Raw genomic sequence first — 21,261 nt, 5'->3', positions numbered from 1 at the left:
CTTTTTAATCTCCCTTCTGTGGCCTTTCTAGAGGATCATGGGAAGAAGTACCCTAAAACGACATCTAGTCCATCAAGCTTTGGTTGCAGGGAGGGCCACTTTCCCCCATGATTATGCTAAGTACTTCATAAGTAATTGCAAAAAATTATTTAAAATCTACAATGCAGAAGCTACTGGGCTTCTCTTTCTGGACCAACTCCAGTCTCTATGCTTTGCCTTGTTAAATAAATACTTGGTTACATGTTCTCTCAACTGGCTTATTTCCTTTGAAAAGACAAGAACGGGGAGGTCCTGGTAAAACCAGCCTTCATGTCTCTGTCCTCCTAGACATGGCTGTAGGCCTCCACCCAATAGGAATAACTTCTCCTATTATGCAAAATGAACAGGTTACACATTTGCTTTTCTTCTTGAACTCACTCTTTGCTTGGCCTGTGATCCTGATCTAGCCTTTGCTCTGCATTCAAATGTACAACCTTGCATTTTTATACTAAACGATAGTGGTTAAAATTACTCAAATCAAAGGAGATTGCTTCTTTCAGGTAGGTAGCTGTCCCATATCAGTTAAGCCCTTGACTTCCTGAGAATGTTTCTGAACTTGAATTTGGAAACTTGCTACACAGACTAAGCAACACCCAAGAGGTGAGTTTGAGGGAGAAAGAAAGCTGGTTTTATTGAAGATGCTAGAAATCCATAAGGAGGTAGACATTTTACCCAAGCTCTCCTCTCTTTCATCTTTGAGGAAGCATTGGATATTTGTGTTAGGACCAGATTAGATGGTCCACATGGAATTCAGTCTGGCACTGACTGCCATTGGCCAACTTCTTGTGGTGGCATTCTCTTATCTTGAGAGTAAGAGGTCCTCTTTCAGCATCACTTCTTGTGGCCAGAAGCTGTTATCTGAGGCATCTCCGAAGCAGCACAGGAGGTCAGAAGAATGGGAGAGGGAAGCGTCTGTGAATAAGGAAGGGAATAGAAATAGGTCAAGAACTTTTTTGCTGGAGAGCAGATTTAACCTGTGTGGTGGCTTGAATCGGAGGTGCCATCTATGGCAAAGCTAGTGAGAGACAATATTGAATTATTCAGCTTCTTGATCTCCTACATCAGTAACTTTTAGAGTCATCTAAAGGCAAGTGATACTACAGGGTTTCCCCGGGGTAAACCCAGGGATTTATGCATGTGAGGTCAACTTCCAGCTGAGCTGAATCCCCAGCCTTAATATTCTTATAACCCAAAGTTAAACAATCAGAATTGATGTTACAAAAATGGAGCCTCTACTTGCTTCAGCAATACAGAAGAAAGTGTGAAATGTTAATGGAATTAATCTTATCAATTAAAACCAGGACTCAGAATTCAGGGTAAAAACCTGGAAGATGAGAGGAGTAACCACAGTCCCTTCCTACCTCTTGCGTTCCTTCAGTTCCAAAAGGGCTGAGATCCTGTGTCAGCCCTGCCTTACCACTTCCTTCCCTCTCTCTACAGCCCTCCAAACCTCTACGGTCAGTTAGGGATGGGCTCTACCCTCTGACTCCAAACAAACTTTATTTGTCAGAACACAGTGAAAATACCACACAACAGAAATGGCCCTGCATTGATCCCCTAGCCCCAACTCAGCAAAAATACCAGGCCCTGGGCGTCTTGAAGCATCAGCAATCCATTCTCTCCTGCCTTTGGGGGCTTTGCTTCCTGTGGAGCTATAGAGAGAGAGATCCACGTTGCTTTTCCAGCTTCTGCAGGCTGTTGACATTCCAGGAGAGGATTCTCTGCCTCCATCCTTGCATTGGCTTTCAGTTCTGAGTCAGTGTCTTTCCCCTAGGAATACTTGAAATTGGATTCAGGGCCCATCTGGATGGTATAAGATGATTATCTTGGTTTGAGATACTAAATGTAATTGCATCTGCTAACACATATCCCCCTCCCACCAAAATAATGCAACATTTACAGGTTCTAGGAACTAAAGCATAAACACTGCTTTTTGGGGGCCCGCGACAGCTTTCTGTAGCCCGCTGCAGACAATAAAGCTAAAATTCGAGTTTGCTGTCTGATTTACAGTTAACTTTCTGAAGGCTGTGATGTTCACTTATCTATAAAAAACACTTCCTAACTCGCATTTGGAAGGAAATGTGAAGTGGCTTTATTTAAAGCACATGCCATAAATATAATTTGACATTTGTCCAGTTGAGGATGAATTTAAACTGACTTTTTCACTACATGTAGTAAAAACCATCCCAACCTTTCCAGGAATAGAGACGAAGCAAACAAGCAAGCAAACACGTGCCTTTGCCCCACCCTGCATGGTCTCTAATTAGCCTCTTTCTCTTTTAGAAACACCACCTCCTCTAGTCTACACGAGTCTATCTGCCTCGGTCTGGCCATGGCCTTACTTAAGGGACAGCCAAGCCATGCTTGGTTGAGATCATGACCTGGTAACCAGGGCTGCAAACTCCAACCAAAGAGTTGTTTGCCACAGCCTTGTTCACATTAGAAACAATAAAAATGAACCCCAACAAGCTCTTTCTCCTCACAGACTGGCATTTATGACAAAGAGGGAAAAATCCTAAGCTGTTCCTTCTCTAATGGCCAGTGACGTAAGTTTCTTATACATATACAAAATTTGATTTAATTAAATATTGAAAAACTCGTCTTAATATTATTCTCCATAATTTACTTAGTTTCAAGTCATTGAATTGCTTTCAGAACTGGACCTTAGATCTTCAGTCTCAGTAACAAAGCAGTACACACACATACATGTGCACATATGGAAATATTTTCTTTGGCGAATAAGAATGAAAACTGTATCTGTCCCATGTCTGACCCACCTTACTGGGTCGGAATCAGGATAGATAGTCTCCTTCATTATCTCCACTTGCCTCCAGCTCACTGTGGCTGTCCATATATACCAGGAGTCTTATATAAAAGGTCCTGAGCATTAGGTCATTGTGGTTATTGTCAACTCTAGTGGCTGCACAGGGGAGGCAGGTGTTTCTAGCTGGTCTTATCAACAAGGGGTGTGGAGGACTTGCCATCTCAATGTATCCTTCCTAGTGTTCAGCCTAGACAGGTGCAGTATACAGAAATTGCTTTCTGGGGATCCTGCCATCCCCTCACAACATCGAGGCAAGCATGTGCCCTTCAACCTCTCCTGCTTAAATCCATCTTCCAGTCAGGACGGCCACTGGGCCACTGTTCTGCCTTCAGGTCACCTTCCGACTCCCTGGTCAGACCCCTCTCTCTCAGATTAGGTGACTCTGACATTTCTCTTATTCCCACAGAGCACAATTTCTCAGCCCTCACCCCAAATAAGACAGATGTTTTCAAAAAGTCTTTTCTCTCTGCTCTGGGAAGATTTAAAGCTGTCTCGGGACTGAACCTATTACCTTTCTTCCTTCAAGGAAAATTATTTCAGAAAAGGAATATATGAAAATTAGAAAGTATATGTAAGAATTTAATGGGATTTTTGAGTTTCCTTTCCCTTTTAAAACCAGCCTCAGTTTTCTCAGAAAAATGTAGACTCCCTATAGAGCTGGTGATAAAAATCAGCCAATAGCCACATTTGCCTGTGTTGGGCTTGGCAATGCGGTTTCCTCTTTTTGAGTTATTTTAGGGAACTGAGGATCTAGGAGTGGGTTTGCGAGCTCACTTCAATCTCACGCTTTACAAAGATCCACCCCCAAATAGTGCTGCTTCGTACTGGTGGAATAATTCACAAACGGACAGATGGAGGCACGCTCAGAGAAACTGAAATCGGCTACCCTTTTGTTGAGCATTCCTAATTCATTCCCATTGTGGCTAAAGCAGTACAGGCGAAGATTTAACAAAGCAGCTCACCAATGGACCTCTTTTTTTTCATACGGATTTATTAAAAACTCTTTTCAGTGAAATGTTAAGACTTTAGAACTGTATAAAACGAACAAAGAGTAAATCAGAACCCAGGCGTCCTGTTACAAAATAAGCATCCTGTCAAAGATTTATGGTCCTCACTCTCTTTCTTCCTTCCTTTTTAAAAATTATAAAAATGCAGTGATTGTTTTGCTCATTCAAAATCACAAGCCAGAGAGTAGAATAACTAAAGCCAGCAGCACACATGGTTCCTGAGCCTGACAGCCAATCCTCCTGAGGAGCAGCGGGAGCCGTGTGACTCAGGAAATTAAACATCACGTTCGCTCCCTGGGTCTCCATCTAATTTTCAGTGACCTTGTGGAAATTTCTTCAAGTGTTTGAGGTTGTGCTTGATTTTAAGGTGTGGAAAATAATATCAGCCTCCTACCAAGAAGGGATGGGGGTGAATGGCAAATGAGCGCAATTGAAAATGCATTGCTCACAGCGTGTGAAGGGCTGACTCAGTGCAGGGTGCTGGGAAGGTGAGACATAAAACACGTGCGTGTGAGCACACACACACACACACACACACACACACGGGTGGGGGTGGGGAGGGCTGCTTTATTATCAGACTTATCAGATCTGCGGTACACACTGGCTGCAGTCTGAGAGGCGCTGTCAGCTCTGCTGTGGCCTAAGAGCATAAGTAGCTCACCTTAGCCTACATTGGCACCACCAGACACCTTATCAAGAATCTGGAAGGAATATAGCAACATTTGGCTTTGCTTAAGCCCCTCAGGGCCTCTGAAATCATTCCTTCCACCCCCTTCTCCACCTTCAGCTGCCTTAATGGTGTTGGAACCACATCCCTGAACTGGGCCATTTCACCTCCAGGTGAGCATGTTGGGCGGTCCTTCCTGGTTGAGATGGAGTCTCATTCCTTTTCCAGTCCACACATGGCTTGTCTTTCCCTCTACTTCTGCAGAACCAGTCTGTTCACTTTCCTGTGAGCCAGACTTTTCAGAATTTGAAGCCAGAACTCCCATTTTGCTAGACGACAATCTTCAGGTGACATTTTCATTTTCATTCATTATAAAGCTTGGTACGGGCTTATGGTGTCTCACTACGAAGGTCATCTTCTTGTAATTCAATCTTTCTCGTTATTGTTTCCCTTAAAATGCCACTTTTAAAGTGAGTCATGACCCAGAGAGGTGGATCTAATAACTCAAAGTACAATGGATTCTCTTTTATTTAAGTTTTGATAAAGCAAAAATTTTGAGTATCTTCTAGTCACTTACACTATGGATATAAGGATGAATAAAATAGATATAATTGTTAGTCTTAAGAAGCAAGTCTTAAGAAGCAAGAGAAACTGTAGTGGGATAAAATGCTCCCAACAAAACCATTCAAGTAATTTCAGGTATAGAGATGTTTTGTGGTGAGTTTGGCTAAGCTACACTCTCTGTTTATTTCTATCTTTATATTGGTCTTCTTTTTCTTTCTCTCTCTCTAAATGGCTCCAAGAGCTAAAACTATATTTCCTAGACTGCTTTGCTGCGGATAAGATTCTGGGTAGGAATTACATTCTGCCACATAAATATAACTCAGATAAGCTATAGCTATGGATTTTTTATCTGAATGCAAAAAAAAGCCTTTGGAGGATTTTCAGCAGTATTGCAGCTTTATAGCATGGGGGTCACAGGAGAGGGCAGAAAGGAAGTGGAGAGGAAGGAAGGGGAGTAAAGAAAAAAGTGTAGCACAGTAAAAAAAACAATAAAAATAATCCTTTATATTCAAGACATGCAATGTAGTATTTAGGTGTGTGTGCGTGTGTATGTGTGTGTGTGATATCATAACCAGTTTAACTAACACAAATCTATCACTCTCTATAGTTACTTTTGGTGTGTATATGAGTTAAATCAGACAACCTCTATTCTTTATGAAAATTTCAAGTACACAGATACATTATTTTCACCGCAGTCCACATCAGTTTTTCAGACCTTATTTTTTAATGGAAAGTCCTCTTTGACCCACAGCTGCCATCTCCGAAGAGAGGAGACAGAAAGTCAACTTGCAATGTGCAAAGAGGCTGACTCCACTGATGAAAACCCTGATGGGGTCAACAAAGCACAAATTAGAAACACGACAGTGAACGAGACCCGTGTCAGGGCTCGGGGATTTCAGAGCCCTTGAGTGCTCCCCCCCTTAGGATAACAGGCACACTGTCAGGATGCTTCCAAATATGCCCTGAAGGGAGGTCTGTCTGTCCTGTGATATTGTGTGAAGATGGGTAAGGAAGCTTCCATTTCCCTGGACACTAAATCCACTAAATCTACTGTGTTCTGTGCAGCCTCTTCTCTCTGGGAGTCAGGCTGATGCCTGAAGGTAAGCCCTACCATCAAAGGAGATTCACTCTAAACTTTGTTTCTTATAGTTAAGTGACATTTTTTTTTTCTCCTCAGAACTATGAGTAGCAAAGTACTATTTTTGGATGCCCTTCCCTCTTTAAAACATATTTTTTGCAGTGCTGGCGATCAAACTCAGGGCTCGCTCCATGCTAAGAAAGGGCTGTGCCAATGAATGGCACTCCTAGCCACTCTTTAGGGATTTTCTGAGCCTATATTATCTTGTCTATATAATTCTGGATTTTTTTTAAAACAGCTAAAATGTCTGGTCCTATTTTATTTCATGATAGGCAAAAAGGCAGGATCAACTTGGAAATGTTAGACTTTGCTTTCCAAGTCTTAAGTCCCAAAATGAGGAGAAAATTGTGGTCCCAGGTAAGGTGAGCTTCATTAACCATCACCGTCAAAGGATGTCACATGCTAAGAAATAATCTCCATGGTCCAGGGCTGTAGAGCTTCAGACTCTCGCGTCTTGCTTCCTGGTAGAGCCACTTGAGACAATAGAAAGACCAAAAGAGTAGGAGGAACTAAGGCTTGGCTTCCTCCAGTCACACCATGGAAGTAGCACCTGTGGACTCTCTAGTCAGGGGGAGAAAGCGTCATTTTATTTGCTAGGGCTCTTGGCACATAAACAAATGTGAGAATCGGGTTTGGCGGAGTATAAAGGGAGATTAGAAGGGCAGGTAAGCAACTTTAAAGTGCATGCTTTACCTAAGACAATCTAAGCACTGACAACCATAAAGAGCCGAATGTGCTTGTGCAGGACTGTAATCCCAGCACTTGGGAGGTGGAAGCAGGAAGAGCGGGAGCTCAAGGACAGTGTAGCTACCACAGTGAGTTTAATGCCAGCCTGGGGGAGGTAAAGCCACATCTCCAAACAAAAATAGCCAAAATAATTAACAAAACAACCAAAGCCTAATTTAAGATACCTAACAGATTTTGGCCCAGGGTTAGAGGCCAGGTTGAATTGGACAATACTATCTTAATAGTGTCTAGTTTGAACATATTACTATGGTCCAGAGTCCAGAGACAATTCCCCCTTCTACCCTCCCCGCTTCTAGAAGCTGCCAAACATGGTTAGTCCAAAGTAGAAAAGAAATGGCAAAAAAGACTTGAACGACTGACTCAGCACAGAACTTAAAACTGGAGAGTGGGCTGAGGTCTAAACATCTTTAAAAAGTCTTTCACGCTGTGTATGGACGCTGATTGCTATGTCTAGAAGGGTCTTCAGTGTCATAGGTTCTGGTGCTACTACTAACTTAGGAGTCCTTACTGGAAACTACTCAACATCTCATGCTCAGTTTCTCTTAGTAAAGGGTAACAAACAGATCCTTCTTGAATACTGATGACTTACTCGAGACTGCTTAGGCTAAGGACATAGGGCAGTGCTTGGCTCCTAATAAGCATCAGTCAGTCTGAACTCTCTGTGCAGTAATGCTGGCCTACATGTTCATAGAGAATTTGTGAAATAAGAATCGGTAAGTCTGTCTTGTATCAGTACCCAAGCTGTCGTTATGTAGATTCTTCAATTCCTTCAAATGAAACACATTTTTCCTCTATATGATTCCCTATCGCTGGTATGAAAAGCGTCCCTAGATTCTACCTCCCCAGCTCTCCAGACCTGCACAGACTCAACCAAATCTTAAAAATCTAAGAAACATTATGTTTGACACAGCTCAGCCTCAAACTGGATTCATGCTACAGACTGCTATGTGTTTGAGTTTCAATCTTAGACTGGAGGAAATCTTGGAAATGACTGAAGACATAACTACAAGAGGTTGAGTTTTGAATCCTAATTGGATGAAACCAGATGTTAGACTATTCACTGAAGAGGAAGAACAGATTATTCATATCCTAAAATTTAACTATCACTTGTCGAATGGCTTTGGGGTTGCTGAGAACTTTTCCTTAAAAAAATGCTGGCTCACCTTTCTACTTAAACCCTTTCCACTTACAGATAAAAATCACATGCTTCTCTGGGCCTTGGTTTCTTAGAGTTTCTCAGAAATTCTGGATTTCCCCTCCCAGTTGTCTTTTCTAGTGTCTGCAGTGGCCATTAAAAGCACAGATTTGATGTACCACCTCACACCTAGTAGATGATCTTAGTTTCTTTCTCTGGATTCTTCTCTATACCCCCTCAGTAGCCTCCCTCCTCCACTGTGCCCTCAGCACCTCTATTTCCTGGCTTATTCTCATGTGACACAGAACAAAAGCAAATTAGTCAGTAGGTCCCAGGTTGTCCCACATCTACCTCAAGGTCCTAATATTGCCTTTCCTGTTGGTTTTTCACCTCCCCAAGGGAGTGTAGTATAGGTCTCTTGCATTCCCAGAGAAATAGCTCCTTCCTGACAAATCCAATGGCAAAAGTGAGTCTTCACCTCCATTCAGAGGTATCCTTGACACTGCTGATCTTTGGCTCTCTTCTTACCCCTCTTGGCAGTTCTTTCTTAATCTCTTCTGAGAGTTCTTTTTGTCCAATCGGTGTCCTTCAACTTTCCATTGAGGGCTTATTCTCTCAGTCTTATTCTCTTGAGTATCCAGTCTTAAACCTACAGTTACCACTTTACTCCAGTATAACTGGAATTATTATCTTTCTACATTCTTAGATAATATCCAGTCTCTGAGTCATCCCTTGGTCTTTAAAACCTATGCTTCTTGTTTATTACCATTGCCCTAGCCATCCTCAGGTTTCTGGTGTTTCTTATTAAGGACTTGAGCTAGCATTGGTGGGATTCCTGCCTCTAACTTTGGCTCCTTCTATTCATTCAGACTGATCCTTCTAAAATAGATGCTGGTCAGCTTTTTCTGCTAAGGGTCAGGTAGTAATTATCTATGCTAGCCCTACTGACTCAGTTGCAACTCACATGATTATTGGCCATAGGCAACATTAAGCAAATGAGCTTAAGATTAAACAAATAGGCACAGATATGATTCAATAGAGCACAGTAAAAATATACAAACTTGATACCTCAGCCTGGGAGGCCAACCCCCAGGACTGCACACAGGGTAGCAACAAGATTGCCTTCAGAATAGCTGGGACTTAAAGAAATATCTTCTCTATCCAAGGGCTAGACTTTCCTACCTGAGTGTAAATAAGGAAAGACACACACACTTTCTGGTGGTAACTTTCTCTTTCACTTCATCTTGAAAAATCTCTTTCTGAAAATCTCTCTGTCTCCACATAGTTACATCTCTTTACACATAGCTACACATCTCTGTCTACATATATACATCTCTTTCTAACACAGCATACATCTCTGTACATAGTTACATCTATTTTCACAGTTACATTTTCCACACAGTCAAATACTTCTTCCTTCATGTGTATCTCTCCTACACACACATCTCTCTCTATACAACTACATCTTCTATATCTCTCTACCCACTTAGCTACGTTTCCTCACCTCTCTCTCTCTCTCTCTCTCTCTCTCTCTCTCTCTCTCTCTCTCTCTCTCCTTTCAACACACACACACGTACACACACTTCTCTCACATGTCTTTTATCCTACAGCAAAGTCTCTGAACAAATACGAATCACATTTCAGGGTCCCACAGCACTTCTCGAGCAAACAATAAGAAACAGAGCCATTTTGATCACACAGTTTCTCCCAGGATAGGGAGATTGTACTGAGCAGGCATGGTGAGTAAAGTAAGCACATACTCTGAGTGGCCAGAGTACCCAGACAGAAAGTACCATTGAAATTCAGGACTTAAACAACAAACAGTTAGTTGGCTGAACCTTGAGGTTAGGAGTACATACAGAAAGCCCATTACTACAGGGTGTTATGTCTACCAAAGTTGCTTCATGCCTGACCTTGAATGAGCAATAAACTCCTGGGAAATTATTGTTTTGTGTTTGGCTCCAGGAGCAATCAGTTTGCTTTGAATTTGTTCTGAAATTATCTGCCCTTGTGACTGAGAATACTGTTACTTTTCTACGTCAGTCTCAGTAATGAAAAATATCTTAATATTATTTCTACTCATCAGAATTATACAATTAAGCAGAAATAATCTTCCTGACCATCCACAACTATATGTGTGCCCAGTGGATGAAATATTTTCATTAGATAAACAGACAAGCAGCGGGAAAACACCTGTAGCTGTTATTAGGGAAGGAATGTATGTACATGAGAAAATTAAAGACAGAGAGAACTAGTCATTTATAATGACTCCACAGTCTTTTCCAAGTGGGGCTCCCCATTAGAGAGTTATCCATCTGGTAGGTCAACCTGGTGAATACTAGTTGTTACCTGCTGTATACTCCCATGGCCTTTGGCATTAAACTTCATATTCTTGAAAACAATTTATAATCCCAGTCATTATTGTCCATCCAACATGCCAGCCATATGGGGAGACACACACTACTGCTTTGCATTTTGGTCTGCAGCTAAATAGACCTGTTTGAGTCTGACATGGGTAACCATCATTTTGGAAGATTATGATGCAGTATTGAGTTATAACTCTGTCCTCAAGAAAGCTGTGATCTTAGGTAAGCCTCAATTTTTTTTCATGTGTGAAAAGGCATGGTAATAATAGCATTGTTTGTGGAAAGAAACATTATCAGCCCCTTGTACAATTCATCTACATAAATAATAAATAGCATAATAAGGAAGTGTGCACACTTGGCTAGTCCCTACTTCGCCCTTCTCCTCTGTGTCACTTTTATGGTCTTGATTGGCATTCACTCTGTTCTTGTTCCCCATGTCTATCTTTTACTGACAGAGGAGCTCAGGCACAATTCAGAGGAGCCCTAGAGGATTCAGGTCACCTGTGCTCTCCTCAAACTAACCCATTCATTGTTTTGTGATGGAAGCTGACAGTTATCTAAGTCACATCTCTGGTGCTCCTAACCTATTTCTGGATCAACTCATTCCTCTCATGAAGCTACCTAGAGATGACACCAGTGTGTGAAAGAGTGTGAGTGATTGTGTGTAAAAATGTGATGTTGAGTATGTAGGTGTATGGATGTGAGAGTATGGAGTATGTCATTGTGAGTGTACAGGTGTAAGTGTGTGCATTGTGGGCTTGCACTAGAACCCTTGCTGTTTCTGGATGGGATGGTGCATTTTCCCATGGAAGAATGATAGAGTAGATATTAAGTAAAACCAAGGCATCGTTTATAGATCGCATAGTCTATTTGTGACCACATGTTTTATTTCTATCAGTACAGTATCAGAATATGAGTCTAGGCTTAAACATCGGGTAGGGCATCTTACTCATATGTTTGCTAATTATAAAGTGCTCCTTTATGCAGTTTTGGTTGTCTCATGACTTGAAGGATATGGTTCATTCGGGCTGTTATAATAAACCTTAATGAAAATTTCTGATAAGTATCAAACACACTAGGGATTAATCATCTGTACTCTTAAAAAGAACAGTGCCTCTCACATCAGCTATACAGAAGGACCCTATAAAGCAGACACAAAGGCTCATAATATGATTTTTTTTCCTTTGCTGCCTGGAGCTAGACAAAAAGAAAGAGAAAAAGAGAGAGGAAAAACCCATTGGCTTTAATGAGAGATACTTAAAGAATGCACTAAAACACTTTATCCAAAATTCACCTTTTGGGTTACAGAATTAAATTCAATTACCATGAGTGGCATCTCTTACAAAGCATCCTTTGTATATGCATAAAGCGCACAGTGCAGAATTTCCACAGACGAGGACATTCTGCAGGGGATCCTATAAATGACAGCCATTTCAGCTTGAAATCCGTCTCAGTCTCTTAATTACTCTCTTTTTCCTGTTTAAAAATCTTTTCTATTGTTTTTATGCAAATTAATTAACTACACTGGTGCCTTCAGACTCTCTATTATGACAATTATAATATAAATGTCAAATGCTATGTGAAATATTAAAGTATAAAACACATTCCATCCATTCATAAATTTTCTGGCCATTTTGGGTAAAAGCCTTATGGTTCCTTTCCTAGTTTGCTTCAGCTTGTGATTGAGTGTCCAGAATTTTTGGAGAGCGTGCATGTTGGGGTATTGCCTCAAACACAGTGGGCTGTGGGCAGGTCTGGGCCAGATTTTCTTAGTGTTAATTGATGCAATGGAGTACCATCCCATACAAGTGGTCCTAAGGTGTGTAAGAAAGCTATCTGGGCAGAAGCTGGGAAGCGAAGCAGTCAACAGCATTCCACTGTCGTTTCTGCTTCAAGCTCTTGCCTTGATTTCCTACCCCAGCTTCCATCAAGGATGGAGTGTAAGAAGGGAGTGTAAGATGGAATAAACCATTTCTTCCCCCAAGCTTATTTTGGTCACGGTGCTCATCGAGGCAACAGAAAAGGAAACTAGAGCAGCCCCAATAAGTCTCTGAATAAAAACAGTCTTCCTTACTAAGTAGGTAAGATGAATCTATAACCAATTGTCAGAAATGTCCCCAAATACATGTGACAAAATGTGACAAAGCTGAGGAATAAATAAATCCCAAGGATAGCTTGGATACATCCAGATCTCATTTTCTACAGTTGACCAAGAATTATACAGAACAGCAAGGAAATTGAAGATTAGAGTACTATGAACAAACGAAACCTAAAAAAGCTATTTTAAAAATTTACCCTAAAGCAAAAAAAAAAAAACATATTTTCCTCAAGTGCACATAGGACATACTCATGGGATATGAGACAGATGGGATCGACCATATGTTAAAGCATAAAACAAACCTCAATAAATTTGACAAGTTTGCAGTCACCAGCAGAAATCAATAATGGAGAAAAACTGGAACATCTACAAATTGGAAGAAACTAAAGAACACATTCTCCAAACAATTCAGCCCATGACAGGAAGAAGTGTTGGTCTTTCTCAGCTCCAGCTAGCAAATGGAGAGTGGCTGCTGTGGCCTGACTGGGAGCAGGGTGTCCCCAAGGCCAGTCAGCTGCTGTGAGTCAGCGTCTCTGGAAGAAGATGGCAAATCCTGTTCTTACCACACACAGGTTCTGGGAAATTTCCCAAAGTAGGAGGCAAATCTGACCAGAAATACAGATACACCACACTGACAGTGCTTTGTGCAAAGCCATAAAAATTCCCATGAAATGAAGGCTGAACTAGGGAAAAAAATGGTGGAGGGAGATGACCTGGTTTGCAAAATGCTTGCCGCAAAAGCATGCAGAACTAAGTTAGATTACAAAAACACACAAACAAAACTAGGTCGCTCAGTCCATGCCTTTAATCCCAGTGCTAGGGAGGCACAGACAGGAGGGTGTCTGGGGTTTGTGGACTACTTTAAGTGAGAGACCCTGTCAAAACACATAGGGTGGCTAGCTAGTGCTTGAAAGAAAATAGCCAGTGTCATCCTCCGATCTCTGTATATATTTGTACAAGAACCTACACAAATAAAGTCAGGTGAAATGAATAAGTGTCACACGGAGAAAAGCCAACACAAGGGGCAGTTGATACAAGAGATTTTGTCACCAGAAGCAATTTCTCTGTCATTTTTTTTCAGAATGAAGAAACGTGTCAGATTGCATTGAGGGTTACACAACCTGACCTAAATAGTGAACATCAAAGTACAGATAAAAGTGAGTTGGTTTGTGGAAAAAGGGAAGAGCCGTCTTAAAATATAAATGACAGGGAGTGGGATGGTGGCCACAACAGAACATGTGCATATTTAGAGACGCATATGGGGAGAATGGGCTCGATCCAACAAAAGACCTGAAATAGGAGTGAATATCAGGGAAGAGATGAAACAGAGTGTAATCCTGAAAGTCCAGGGAACCGAGAGTCTCAAGGGAGCACGGTACCCAGTGATAGGAGAAAGAAAAAAACTATGGCAACCAAGGCTACTGTGAACATTTTTAAATAAGAGAGAGTTAGAGAGGGGGAGACAGAGTGAAGAAGTGGATTGAAGCAGATTGGAGAGAAAATGGGAAGAGCCACCCAGAGTAGAGGACTCTGTTAAGATGTTCAACAGGGACTTGGAGACTCAGGAGCAAATGCCCCTCTGTGCTTCCCCTTTTATAGAAAGAGGAAAAGCAAAGCTGTGAAGATGAAAGGCAAATATATTTGTGAAACCCTTATCATAGTGCCCAGAACAAATTAGAAGCCATTAGAAAGAAATCTCATTACCATTGTTGTGCAGTGATTTCCTAGTAACAGACCTGAGGACTCCAAAGATAACTGTGAGGGTGACCAAGTGCTCATTCAGACAAGTCCCCAGCAGGTTGAAAGTGTACTCAAGATCAAGGAGACAGGACAGTAGTCTCTGAAGAAGCCCTGGTACTTACCAAGCAGAAGGATATTTGTAAGTATAGCAGCCATTGGTATTCAACAGGTTGTCTATAAGGTGGGAACAGGGATATGGTTTTATTTGGACACATTTGAGTAAAATTCCACCATCTCAAGTTCTGTTTCTCTCTCCTCTACATTACTTTTTTATGGTGTAAAAAAGTTTAAAATCTGATTTAGTTATGGAACATGTGCTGTGGAACAATCTTTGTACATTGTAAGTGTGTGTTGTTCTCACTTTTAATAAAAAGCTGATTTCCAATAACTGGGCAGGAAGAGATTGGGCGAGAAAGCCTGGCAGGGTAAGAATGCAGGCAGGAAGAACAGGAGAGTCAATGGCATTGCCACGCCATATTGAAAGAAGGTACCGCCATGTGTCAGAATGTAGGTTAACAGAAATGGGTTGATTTAATATGTAAGAGTTGGCTAGTAATGAGCCTGAGAGACTGGCAGAACATTTATAATTGATACAAGCCTCTGTGTGGTAATATGGAAGCAGCCATTCAGTCGGGAAGACTCCACCTACAAACATGTATAATATAATTCCTCACTCTGACACCCAGAACTTATTCCTTCATTTACATTCAGCTCACCTCTTTAACCTCATAACTTTAAAGTACAAACCAGGAATGTCTAGTCATTGACCCTTTCCTGTATCAGCCCTACTGCTACTAGCCATATATACATACATACACACATACACATATACACATATACATATGTTCATATCTAAATGGCTCTGTTCAGGTGTATACCATATTTTTTTTTATTAAAGATTTCTGTCTCTTCCCCACTTCCGCCTCCCCTTTCCCTCCCCCTCCCTCATCAGTCCAAAGAGCAATCAGGGTTCCCTGCCCTGTGGGAAGTCCGAGGACCACCCACCTCCATCCAGGTCTAGTAAGGTGAGCATCCAAACTGCCTAGGCTCCCACAAAACCAATAGGTGCAGTAGGATCAAAAACCTATTGCCACTGTTCTTGAGGTCTCAGTAGTCCTCATTGTCCGCTATGTTCAGTGAGACCTGTTTTAACCCAGGCTTTTTCAGACCCAGGCCAGCTGGCCTTGGTGAGTTCCCGATAGAACATCCCCATTGTCTCAGTGTGTGGGTGCACCCCTCACGGTCCTGAGTTCCTTGCTTGTGCTCTCTCTCCTTCTGCTCCTGATTTGGACCTTGAGATTAGAGTCCGGTTCAAATTGAAAGTTCCTGGGGGGGGGGGTCTCCTCCCCTCTTTCCTTTGCAACCACTCAGAATCAATGAAATGTTTTACAAATCATAAGCCCATTACACATTATTGGCAGTTGTAAGTGAAAAGTAGCAAGAGTGAGCCAAATGTGCATTAACATGACCCAGACGGGCAGAACACCAGTAGACATGCCAATGTGGCAGTGAGAACCTCTTGGGGCCACAACCCTGTTCAAAGAACTATGGGTAACTGAGAAATGCTGAGGAATTCATCTTCCCTGGGGATGAGACCCTTAATTGGTTACCAATACCAAGTTGTCAGTCTTGAAATTACTGGCATACAAGCAACATTGAATTGACTCAGAAGGTTGTCTTTTTTTCTGTCTGTCTTCTGTCTGTCTGTCTGTCTGTCTGTCTCTCTCTCTCTGTATGTGTGTAGCAATAACAAAGAAAAAAGCCATGAATTTGAGAAGGACCAGGAGAGTGGATGTATAAGGAATTGTAGGGAGGAAACAGAAGTGGGGAAATATGCAATTATATTTTAATTTAAGAAAAGAAGCAATTTAAAAACAAAAAAGTGAAAACAGCTTAGGAAGTGATAATTAGTAAATTTAGGTTTCTCCTTGCGCTGGGCTTTTCTTTCACTCTCTCTGATCATAACAACAGCATCTTAATTTCCTGGTCCCTCCTCTTGCTTTTCATTCCCTTCTTTGCTTATCTTCCTTTAGGAGGCTTCCCTTCCAGGGTCCCTTGTTCACAGACCCTGGGAAGCAAAACCTTAAGTGCTTGAAAGCTTGCATATGTGGGCAGCGGCTTTGCTGCTCAGCACTGACGGGTGCTCCATGGCCTTTCATGCAGAATGCTCGTCTACTTGGAAACTGCTGAGCTTGCTTCTGCTGCCAGCAATTAGCAGATTCTTGCTCACCTCTCCTAGGGGAGAACCACCGCCCACCCCGTTTTATCATGCCCCTGGCTGTGACCGGTCATAGCTCTTAAAGATAGCTCCATTAAAACCCTGAGAAAGAAAGCATAAAAATAGTTCATAGTAAATTAGGGCAAGAGAAACTCTTTGTAAGAAATTTAAATTAGGAAATATAATAGGTTTAAATGGTGTTTGGGCCCATTTTGGAAACACAGTGGAATGTCATTAAATATTTTAATTCATTTATAAGTTTTATATATATATATATGTTGCTTACATATATATATGTGTGTGTGTAAGCAATTTCTTTCAAATATATAAGCTTTTTTGTTTAACTAAGCTAACTTGGTACTTTAAAACCTTTAAAACTATAAGAACTTACAATTATAACACTGGAGAAACAAATTTTGTTAACTGTATGGAAGCATTAACTTAGATTTGACTTTGAAATCACATGTTTAAGTTGATTAAAAATAAAAATTAGAATTATATAAGATTTCCTAGTCTGGCCAATTTCTTAGAAATTTTAACAATTACATGATTTTAAAAATCTATAATGATACACATATTATTAATACAGTTGATACTTAGCTTCTTATGGACATGGCTCTGTTCAGCTCTAAATCTTTAGAATGGGAAATGCTTAAATATCAAGGAAATAGAAACATCTTCACACTGTCATAGAGAAAACAAATAACAAACGCTGAAGAGGATGCAGATAAAAGGAATTTCTTCTGCAATGTTGGTAGCAATGTAAAATATTCTAACAATTATGAAAATCAACATGGAGGATCCTCAAAATATTATATATATACATATATATATATATTTGTGTATGTGGTATGTGTGTGTCTACCATACAACTCAGTACAGCTCTGCTATATATAATCTCTTTGCATTCCCAAGGGCCCCAAGTCAACATATCACAGTGACAGCTACACATTCATGTTTACTGCATCATTGTTCACAACGGTTCAATTATGGAACTAACCTAAGTTTCCAGCAACAGAAACTAAAGAAAATATGCCCCCACTCCTCTTCTTCATACATCAAGAATAAGTTATGTTGTTAGAAGCCAAACGGAAGCATATGGAGATGACCAAATGAGGCAGACCAGTTTGAGGAAGACAAATCATGTCTCTTCTCATTTCTGGTTCTTGGTAGATTTTATGTAGATACATAAAGTTATATATGTATATGTGACTTGAAAGTAGAAGTAGAGCTGGTTGGGGAACAAAGGAAGCCAGCTGAGGAGGGGTGAGAAAGGAGACCGTGAGAGCGACCACGGGAATATGCTCAACAGATGACATATACTTGTGTGACAATGGTTTTTTATTGATTGGCCCAAAGCAGAGCCCAAAATGGCAGTGCTACTGAGAGTGTCCTAAGTGTTGCTTAGGCTTAGCTCAGGCTAGACCCTGCTGGAGTAAACAGGAGGACTGCTATCAGGTAAACAAAAACCTAAACTCAGCTTCCTCATCAATCTCATGAAGCAGACCTATCTTGCCAGGAAAAGCCATTATGTCTCTTATTTGCCCCCAACAGTCAAGGTAAAGGGTCTCTAGCTCCTGGTTAGCACAAATGGTCAGCAACAGATCAAAGCCCCTTTGTTAAATCCCAGGCTATTCCAGCCTGCACTGGTTCTCCCCACTGCCACTTGTCCCCACAAAACTGACAAGGTTTCCCCACCAACCTCTGTTCTTTGTCTCCCCCTCCCACAAATAGCTCAGCAGTTTGATTCCCAAATAAACTGTCTTTCTACCCAGGGAGAAATCTAGCTTGGTGATTTCACCGCATCTTTGCTTTTATCTGGTACTGAAAGTCTATCCTTCTCCAAAATATCTCAGAGGCCTGGAGTTGACTCCTCAGGGGAAAATAAAATAAAGCAAACCATCTTGGAGGCTTAGTGTTGTCTCCTAAGTCTAATAAAAACATCTATTTTTTCTAAACAAGAGTTGAATCCAAGTTACATATATGGTCTGCTCAACAAATTAAGATCACTTATACATAGATTTTCAACTGCCAACCATTTTTGTTACAAGTTTTAAGCTAACTCTGCATGAGATTTCATAGACTTTTAAAATCACACCCTCAATGATCCGAGAGATCCTGAGATAAGAAACCTTACATTTCAGCAAAATCTTCAATGACATTACATGGAGAACATTTTAGTAAACAAAGTCAAGAAAAGGGAGCAAAGTTTCAGACAGCTAAACATCTGTATTATAGCTATCTTGAACATGAATATACAGTGAGAAAAATTTAAATGCCAGCATGATTAATTTTGACCTCAATCAATTGAATAGCAATTCAATTTCATAAAAAGTGGATTTGTAATCTGGAACAAATTGGAGTTTTTGTTTGTTTTTGTTTCGAGATAGGCTCTCACATAGTCTACGCTGCTGTGGTGGCTTGAATAAGAACTATCCCCATAGGTTCATACATTTGAATACTTAGTTACCACATAGTAACACTCTTTTAGAAGGATTAGGAGGTGCAGCCTTGTTGGAGGAAGTGTTACACTGGGAATGGGCATTGGGGTTTGAAAAGCTTAAGTCAGACCCAGTGTCTCTCCACTCCTGCTTCCCCAGACCCAGATGTAGAACTCTTAACTCCTTCTCAGCACCCTGTCCCACCTATGAGCTGCCATGCTTGCTGCCATGCTGATAATGGACTAAACCTCTGGAATAGTCAGCCCCAATTAAATGCAATAAATTTCTTTATAAGCATTGCCCTGGTCATGGTGTCTCTTCCCAGCAATAGAACACTGACTAAGACAGTTACCAAGGATGATCTTGACTTTCTGATCCTCCTGCTTTCATTTTCTGACCACCTGAAATACTCGTTTTATAGGCATTGGTACTATACCTGCTTTTATGTGGTACTAGGGATTGACCCCTCACCTTTTTACATAACAGAGAAGTAGTCTACTAACTGAGTTACACCTTCAGATCCCAGTTTGGATTCTTATTGATAGCTCACTGAAAAATATGTAGTCCTATTGATTTTTAAAAAGATGCTCTTGTGTTTTATGTTTGTTTGATTTGTTTATATTACTGTGTTCCTGTTATGTGCTACACATTCTTCTATCTACTCAGTGAGCCTCAAAAGCACAAGGATAGAAGGTTCAATACTTTGGCATTGTTGACCCTCAAAACTGTGAAATGTAATATAATGGATGAAAGGCCTAAGACATGTTATCGCCACTTCTTGTACCTTTTGAGCTTGTGTAGAAGGCTGACTTGTCTGTTAGAGTGACCACACGTGGCCTGTCTTAGAATGGAGTCTCAGGGTCATCACTCTTCTCTCCTGGCTAATCGGGCCACTAAGAGAATATGTTCCTGCAAACACATGTCCCGTGAGTCCATTATTTACTTCCTTACCTCAAAAGCCCTCCTAGACTTTGACATTGGCCACCAATTTTGAGAGCTAAGCCATAAACCCAACCTTTCTACACCAGCAACACAAATGACTATGAGACCATGTTTTAAGATTGTCTTAGTCAGTGTTCTACTGCTGCGAAGAGACACTATAACCAAGGCAACTCATAAAAAAAGTAATCGAGACTCTCTTATAGTCTAAGAGGTTTAGCCCTGTATCATCATGGCAGGAATTATGGTGGCATGCAGCCAGATAGGGTGCTGGAGGAGTTGAGAGTTCCCTATCTGGAGCTGTAGGCAGCAGGAACAGAAAGACACTGGGCCTGACTTGAGCATTTGAAATCCCAAAGTCTATCCCCAGTAACATACTTCCTCCAACAAGGCCACAACTCCTAATACCTGTCAAGTAGGACCACTCTCTAATAACCAAGCATTCAAAAATATGAGCCTATGGGAGTCATTTCCATTTAAACCACCACAAAGATTAGTGCATATCTCTTAAGATACTGAATTTGATTTAGAAAGCATTTTTAAGTCTAGTGCGCCTTCTTTTCTATTGTAGTGAAATGCAGATAAAAAATGCTGAGGAGTGAAGCCTTGTTTGGTGAAAAGCACGGAGGAGGCGGCAGTGTTTGCTGCGAATAAATACGAGATAATACCACAAAATTGCAGCATCCAGAATTTGGCTGCTTTTGTGATTACTCAGCCAGGTCCTGCAGATTGGGTCTCCGGAGAGATTTTCCTGATTGGCTAATGATCCTAAGAAGTCACCAGCTTGTCCTATCTTTTAAATTTTCTTCCAAGAACTGTGTTCTTGTGCTATGATGGAATTCCTTGGGTAGGTCTCAGAAATAGCCTACTGTCGTTAAGGAGGCCCCAGAGGCAAACTCCACTCATGATTTACTTCGATGATGTCTATTCTCAAATGCCCTCTAAATATAGCACCTTCTTGCTTGAAAAGGACAAGGCGAGTTTCTAGCTTTCAAGAATGAGAAGGGGATGCTGAAAATGGGAGGATGGAGGAAATGGGAGTCAAACTGACTGTGCCTTGTGCCAATAATGCAGGGGTTTGGTAGAGTCATGGAGGTGAATGCCAGAATGGTCTTGTGTGGCCAGAGCATTTGTTTATTGTTTACAAGGAGGTGTTACTGGCAGGATAGCCTTTAGCTTCTCCCCCTCTAGTTTTCAGACACTAAAAATCAACAAAAACATGGAGTGGGCAGGGACAGAGGCACTGCAAAGGTGATCCATTCAAATGGGTAAGTGGCACCCTTTTAGCACAAAGGAAAGGAAAGCTAGGTGTTCCTGTATGAGAAATGTCAAAGTCAT

At 41.1% G+C, this 21,261-nt stretch overlaps 1 long non-coding RNA gene across 2 annotated transcripts in view; it reads right to left on the bottom strand.

The window, feature by feature from the left end:
- Nucleotides 1-650: 650 nt before the first annotated feature.
- LOC126494861 (uncharacterized) overlaps nt 651-21,261 on the bottom strand; it is a 65,479-nt gene continuing 44,868 nt past the window's right edge. For both annotated transcript variants that reach the window (XR_007590087.1, XR_007590086.1), the window contains exon 3: nt 651-951. This is a non-coding gene — a long non-coding RNA (uncharacterized lncRNA). The remainder of the gene's footprint in view (nt 952-21,261) is intronic.

This window comes from Alexandromys fortis, unplaced genomic scaffold (genome assembly GCF_014885135.2).
Source record: "Alexandromys fortis isolate MF-2015 unplaced genomic scaffold, M_Fortis_MF-2015_v1.1 scaffold_421, whole genome shotgun sequence".
NCBI lineage: Eukaryota > Metazoa > Chordata > Mammalia > Rodentia > Cricetidae > Alexandromys > Alexandromys fortis.
The sequence above is the reverse complement of the archived record's forward strand: the minus strand, read 5'-3'. Positions and strand labels throughout refer to the sequence as shown.